Below are 8,162 nucleotides of genomic sequence, written 5' to 3' on the forward strand. Positions count from 1 at the left end.
TTGTTTTTTTTTTTGCTAGGAAAAAAAAAAAAAAAAATATTTGGGGGTTCTAACACCCTAGAGAATAAAATGGTGGTTGTTGCAATACTTTCTGTGATACTGTATTTGCGCAGCGGTCTTTGGAAAAAAATACACTTTTTTGGTTAAAAAAATAAAACAATAAAGTTAGCCCATTTTTTTTATATTGTAAAAGATAATGTTACGATGGTGGAATGGCGACAAACTTTTACCCTTAAAAATCTCCATAGGCAACGTTTCAAAATTTCTTCCGGTTACCAGTTTTTTTTACAAGTTACAGAGGTGTAGGGCTAGAATAATTGCTCTCGCTCTAATGATCGCGGCGATACCTCAGATTTGTGGTTTGAACACACCGTCTCATATGCGGGCGCTACTCACGTATGTGTTTGCTTGTTTGGAAGGGGTGCTTTCAATTTTTTATTTTTTTTTTCGTATTTATTTTAATTTTTATTTTGACACTGTCCTTTAAAAAAAAAATAATAATTTGGGGTCACTTTTATTCCTATTACAAGAATCGTAAACATCCCTTGTAATAGAAAAAAAGCATGACAGGACCTCTGAAATATGAGATCTGGGGTCGAAAAGACCTCAGATCTCATATTTACACTAAAATGCAATAAAAAAAATGTCATTTGAAAAAAAAAAATTCTCCTTTAAGAGCACTGGGCGGAAGTGACGTTTGATGTCACTTCCACCAGTCAATGCTATGGAACCAAGTGGGGGCCGTCCAAACAGGGGAGAGAACACGATTGTCTCTGCCAGTACCGTTGGCTCCGGCAAGCGGCGGAGACCACCGGATCGTGGCGGAAGGGGCCCTCTCTCGCCCCCAGTAAAAGTGATCTTGCAGGGAATCTGCCGCAGAGACCACGTTTATCTGAAAGAGGACGGCCCCCAGAAGAAGAGGATATCGGAGTTATGGCAGCAGATAGATATTCCTCTTCAAAGTGCCGACGTGCGGCATGCCAGAACTGGGTCAACAGAGTGTCCCAAGTTACAAGAGGAAAAATTGAAGAGCGAATCAAGCCACACCTAAGCTTTTGCTTAACCTTGCAGAATAGGTGGAACTGTGAAAAAATCTATGTGAAAACCAATAAAAGGCTATTTAAATCACTTAAAGTGAACCCAGAAAGTAAAACACGATAGAGATTGAGGAAATGTATTAGAAAGACTTTTAAAGGGTCCCTCACCAAGTGGGTGGTGTGGTGGGTCTCTCCCAGCTGATAAGCTCAGAGGGAGAGACACCCACATAGATGGAAGGGATGGGGGACATGAACCGGCAGAGCACCGGAAATGACGCAGCTAAGGAGGTGTGTCTGGGTGCTTGCGCTCCAAATGGGCGGAAATGCATATCCGGAAATTACGCGGAAGGGAGGCAGCGTCATGCCGGTGTTCTGCCGAGAACTGTCCTATCATATAGTGTCCGCCCCGTACGGCGCAGCGCCTGCGCAGTACGGAGGAGAAGGAGATGCCGAAAATGCCCGAAGTTGATCAGCTGACCATCAGCTGTACACGGCGCTCGGGCACTTGTTAGTGATGGCTTTGCATGAGGGCCCCTCGCGGGCTCGCTTCGCTCGCCACGCTTCGGGCACGGCCTCGCTGCGCTCGGCAACTATTTATTCTTACTCTATGTCCACTTGGATAGCAGGGAATGAACCTGGACACAGGGTAAGAATAAAAGCGCAGGCGCCGTGTACAGCTGACGATCAGCTATTGAACTTCTGAGACTTTCGGCGTCTCGTTTGTCCTCCGTACTGCGCCTGCGCAGTACAGGGCGGACACTTTTGGATAGGGGACTGTATTCGACACACCACACCTCCACCTCCACCAACATCCACAGGCAATGAGCAGACACGGGCAGGGCCAAACCCACCATAACCGGCATATTGACAAAATGCCGGTAAAGCAAAAAAGAAAATCGAAATTAATCTCAACACATGAGAGTGGGTTTAATTTGGGGTAATTGATAAAAACAAAACAAACAAAAAATCATGTTTAACAACATAAAGCGGAGTTCCAACCGTTTTTTTAGTTTATTAAAAGTCAGCAGCAACAAAAAGCATAGTTACTGACTATTAATAAACAGATACTTACCTGTCCAGCAATGCCGCAGCCCAGAGCCTCGCTCCTCTCCCCTGCTCTCCTCAGCGCCGTCATATCAACAGTGGGCACCCGACCGTGACAGCTTATGGCTTCACGGCCGGCCGCGCATGCTCTCTGCTATTGGCCAGCCAATCTTCTGGGACCTGTGACGTGTCCCAGAAGATCACTGGCAGGTAGGGGCCAACTAGGGCGCGAGGAAGAGTTGCCTAGGCAGCGATGAAGAGAAAGCAGGAAGTCCCTCTGCAAACAAGGTATCCCCCCCCCCCAAAAAAAATGACATGCCAAATGTGGCATGTCAGGGGGCGAGGAGTGCTTAAAGTGGAAGTTCCACTTTTGGGTGGAACTCCGCTTTAAGGACCAGGCCATTTTTTGCAATACGACACTGCGTCATTTTAACTGACAATTGCGCGGGCGTGCAACGTACCCAAACTAAATTTATGTCCTTTTTTTTCCCACAAATAGAGCTTTCTTTTGCTGGTATTCGATCACCTCTGCACTTTTTTTTTTTAGCGTTATAAACAAAAAAAAAAAAAGTCAGTTTTGAAAAACCGCCCCCCATTCCCTCCACTGTAACAGACCCTCTAGCCAGAAACTTAATTGTTAATAAGAAATTACACATTAATATGCTGTATATCTTGTTACACTGTTTGCATCAAGGCTTGTACTGTAAATGCACATTGGCAGATTATGGGCTATATGAAAGATGGGCAGGTAGGCTGCAATGGCATTGCCGTTACATACTTGACCACCTGCCGACTGGCTCACGCCAATATACGCTGGCAGAATGGCACGCCTGCGCAAACTGACATACCTGTACGTCAGTCCGCAAAAGAAGTATAGCCGCGGGAATGTGCTTGATGTCCGCCAGCGGCCCGCGATCACGGCGAGGAGAGGCAGAACAGGGAACTGCCTATGTAAACAAGGCATTGTTCTGCCTAGTAACATGACAGAGGTTTACTGTTCCCTGTCATCGGAAACATCGATCTCTGTCATGTCAGTGGCAGCCCATCCCCCCTAGTTAGAACACGCTGAGGGAACACACTTAACCCCTTAATCGCCCCCTAGTGTTTAACCCCTTCCCTGCCAGTGACATACAGTAATCAGTGGCTATTTTTAGCTCCGATCGCTGTATAAATGTCAATGTCTCAAACGTGTCCGATCTGTCCACCGCAAGGTCGCAGTCCCGATAAAAATCGCAGATTGCCGCCAATACGAATAAAAAAAAAAAAATGTTATAATAAAAATGCCATAAATCTATCCCCTATTTTGTAGACGCTATAACTTTTGCGCAAACCAAATCAATATACACTTATTGCGATTTTTTTTTTTACCAAAAATATATAGAAGAATACATATCGGCCTAAACTGAGGAAGAAATTTGTGTTTTTATATATCTTTTGGGGATATTTATTATAGCAGAAAGTGAAAAAAAAATCAATTTGTTTTTTCAAAATTGTCGGTCTTTCTTTTGTTTATAGCGCAAAAAAATAAAACCCGCAGGAGGTGATCAAATACCACCAAAAGGAAGCTTTGTGGGAAAAAAAAGGACACAAATTTTGTTTGGGTACAGCGTTGCAGGACCGCGCAATTGTCAGTTAAAGCGACGCAGTGCCAAATTGTAAAACGTGCTGTGGTCAGGAAGGGGAATCTTCTGGGGCTGCTGGTTAAAGCGGAGTTCCACCCAAAAGTGGAACTTCCGCTCATGTGATTCCTCCCCCCCTCCGGTGCCACATTTCTCACCTTTCGGGGGGGGGGGGAGGGGGGAGAGGATACCTGTCGTCAGGTATCCTGTCCCGACTTCCGGGAGCCTGCACCGCGGCCCTTGACGTTAACGCTCAGCTCCTTCCTCCCACCCCTGTCAATAGGAGAGAGGATCGGAGCGCATGCGCATTAGGGTTCCTGGCGTGAAGCCGTAAGGCTGCACTGCCGGGTTCCCTCACCCGCAATGGCGTTGGCAACACCCGACAGCTGATAGAAACATCATCTACGACGCCAACATCACTGGACTCCAGGACAGGTAAGTGTCCTAATATTAAAAGTCAGCAGCTGCAGTATGTGCAGCTGCTGGCTTTTCATTTTTGAAGCGGTGGGTGGACCTCTGCTCTAAACATGATTTTATTTTATTTTTTATCAATTACCCCAAATGAAACCCACTCTCATGTGTTGAGATTAATTTAGATTTTTTGCTTTACCAGTATTTTGTCAATATGCCGGTTATGTTGGGTTTGGCCCTGCCCATTGCCTGTGGGTGTTGGTGGAAGTGTAGTTATAGTATCCACCTCGTCTTCTATCCCTGTAACATCCGGGACCCCACAGAGGCGTTTCCAGGGCGGAATATGCTTTCCAACATCCACATAATTTCTGGCTATCCATTTCCGCCCATTTGGAACGCAAGCACCCAGACGCACCTCCTTAGTTGTGTCATTTCCGGTGCACTGCTGGTTCATATCCCCCATCCCTTCCATCTATGCGGGTGTCTCTCCCTCTGAGCTTATCAGCTGGGCGAGACCCACCACACCGCTCACTTGGCAGGTGGTACACACTGGAGAGGGACTTTCATGGGGTGTATGCTGCTGCTCTGGTCTACTCCCCATACTGGCAGGTCAGTGGACAGACAAGCCCACTCCCATCCCTTCCGATCCACTATGGCCATCCTGGACTTGTGATCCGGGCGACGGGGGCGGTCTCAGGGATTCCTCCCCCTGCAATTGAGACTCCCTTATACATATAAATACCCTCATCCATGGCTGCTTGTATGCGGCTGGTCATTCATTTGAAGACACAGACGGAGGGAATCATGTACACCCAGTAAGCCGTTAATATAGGTGAAGAACCCTTTAAAAAGGGATGCAATCTCTAGTACATTTCCTCTGTGTTCTACTTTCTGAGTTCACTTTATTTGTAGTGATTTTAATAGCCTTTTATTGGTTTTCACGGTTCCATCTATGCTGCAAGGATAAGCAAAAGCTTAGGTGTGGCTTGATTCACTTCAATTTTGCCTCTTGTAACACTCTTTTGACCCAGTTCTGGCCCCTTTTGTTTAAGGTAAGATCTTCTTGCCCCCCCCCCCTTTCCATTTAGGTTTCCCGTTTCCCTCTCCCTTTCCTCACCCTCCTTTATTTCTTTCCACTAATCTTTCCCATTCCCCACTTTTTAAATTTCTCTCTCCCCATTCCTCTTTCCTTTTCCAGCCCCCCATTTCTCTGATATCACCACATAGGAGCCGGTTTTCTTTTGGGAGGGACACGGAGTTAGTCCGCACGGGCTCCCCAGGCTTCCTCTCCTCCACCGGACCGGCTGACAAAAATTACACAAGTGAATCAGCAGTCTTATTGGTAGTTTTCTAGGTATGAATGTAGATGTTAGAATACAGTTTATACTTATATTTTACTTGAGATCATTTGTCCTCCCAGCCCACGACATTCTGTGGTGTAATACAAAAATTTAAAACACGACTCAGTATACTGAAAGTTTTAACTATTTTTTGGTAATATAATTATTTGTTAATGTTTATATACATTTGTCAATAACGTTTGTACATCTTTGCAGTACATGTTCAAATTTGTGCTCCAATTTAAGGCCCTGATGAAGCAGGATTCCCCGCGTAGGCCAGTTTTCTCAAATCTTCAGCAAGGACCAGCACATCCTGGACAGACTTACAGTAACTGGTTTTAACCAGTTGTATTTAACTTTTTTAAATCTAACCATTGGTATATGGAAATTAAAGGTTTGTTTATTTTTATAATCCTTTTTGGTATGTGTATTTATTAGACCCAGCAAGGTACATGTAAAGTCCCACCCCATTTTTGTTCTCATTCGGTAATTCTTTTATATGAGATGGTACATTTGTAGGGTCATAATTGCCTCACATTCATCCCTCATACTTCCCTAACATACAAGTGCATGTTACTACACTTGTGCTCATGCAAACTAAGTCCTTGAGCTGCAGAGGCACATGGTACTTGTAGTCTTCCATTTACACATCCAAATGAATGGATGGTGCAGCACAACCATACTATACTGAAGAAGAAAAAAACAAAAAAATACAACATGCTGCAGGGAGAAGAAAACCATAATTCAGTTAAGGTGTGTGTGTGTGTGTGTGTGTATGTGTGTGTGTGTTGCATAATGTGACCAGATTTTCATGTTACACCCTGAATGAATTCAGCATGGTCAGAAAGATGGAATTAGCATTTAAAGGAGAAGTACAGCCAAAGCTAGGTTTTTGGCTGTACTTCTCCTCTGGATCACAGGAGTGAAGCTCTCTGCTCAGGGAGCTCTGATCCGAGCGATCGGCTGTGTTTGATCGATCGGTTCTCAGTGTTAGTGCCGGCGGGGGACTGATGCTGCATCCACCCAAGTATGATTTAAAAAAAAAAAAAAAAAAAAAACCCCCACGCACACACATTCCCATACTTCTCTTTTAAAGTGAAATTCCAGTCAAATGCTAATGAAGGCTAGACCGACCTAATCCCCCATTCTATTCACACTATCAAAGAAAAGATGTATATACTTACCTATTCTAAAGCCACTCTGCTCCGGTCACATGATCGGGTCCCAGCAGAGGAAACCGCTGCAGAGCCTGGGTGATGAAGGCTTCCTATGGGGCAGCTGTTGCTGGCTGTCCCTCCTCTACACTGAAGCCAGCGCTCGGACCTGATCATGTGACTGGACCAGAGTGGCTTCAGAATAGATAAGTATAAACTTCTTTTCTTTCACAGGGTGGATAGAATAGTCTTGGAATGGGGGTGGGAGCAGATTTAGTATTGGTTAGAATTTGACCGGAGTTACACTTCTAAATACTACTATGCACTGTCTTACATTTACAACCCGAACAAATCTCTCACCTGGGAGAATATTTTGTTGGCTATAGCCCACATATTACTAGTTACAACGGCTTTGTTTAGGGAATTCTTATTTAGTAGCAGTTATATAAAACAGCATCCTAATGCTAAAGTTAACCATGCAAACTAAGGCCAATATTTCAAAGTCACTGCTCCTCTAAGTATTTTACTGTAAATATGTACTTTGCCAGCGCAAATCAAGCAGAGTAGTCAGTCACATGGAAGTTTGCCTCTAAGGTGTCGGGCTGCACTAGATAACGCACAGCAGCATTTTCCCTGTAGTCACGTGTGTTTTTATTATTTGTATTGCGAAACCTGATAAAATGAAAGGATCAATGAAAGCTAAGTGGTTGGGAGGTGGTTTTCAGTTCAGCAGTTGCACAAGAGCAGTGTGAATAGAGAATTAATCCTATGGCATTTGTACCAGCAGCCAAGAGTGCTAGTTCTCCACGTCTGGCACTGTGAGATCACTGAATTTGTAAAAAAATAAAAATAAAAGCTTTATCAATAAAACCAAAGCAACCCATAGAAAATATCTTTAACAGACTTGACTTCTGTAAGCTTACTGGTTACGGTTTGATGTTTTTAGCCCAATGCTAAATTGCAAAACTAAGAAAATAAAACCTGTTAGAAAATGTAGCAGGGCTCAGGGATTTAAACACCAGGGTCTTAGTAGAATTCCCAATTGTTTAATTAAATGCAAAGGAAGGATCGCTCGTCTCCTTATTTTAGAGTAATGACCTGCTTTTCCTCTTCCTCCCCCACTACTGTAGAATAAACCTCAACAATGGCATGGAGCCAACAGCTTTTGACAGCAGCTTGATGTGCCTTCCACACCCACACATCTTTCCCACAGTAAATGTTCAAGCAGTATACTGCCACCTAGTGGCCTTTCCAGTCTTGGCTGGCCAAGTCTTTTCAAACATAACTTTTGTAGTAAAGAATGTGAGAAAAATTAAATCATTCTTATTTGCCTACTGAATAAGAGTTGTTTGCTCAATCATTAAAAATGTTTACTCAAGTCTTGGGAGAGAGAACATTCTACTATTGTGTCTGCAGGTGACAGGTACCTGGCAAAACTCCTGTATCCCCAATCGGATACGTTGAGTGTACAAAATTTGACTGTTGTAAGGTTTTAGTTAACCATAGGTTCTTTATGGTTTGTTTTTCTATTGTACTTCTGAGCCTGGGTTATGCCCA

The sequence above is a fragment of the Aquarana catesbeiana genome, linkage group LG13 (genome assembly GCF_042186555.1).
Source record: "Aquarana catesbeiana isolate 2022-GZ linkage group LG13, ASM4218655v1, whole genome shotgun sequence".
NCBI lineage: Eukaryota > Metazoa > Chordata > Amphibia > Anura > Ranidae > Aquarana > Aquarana catesbeiana.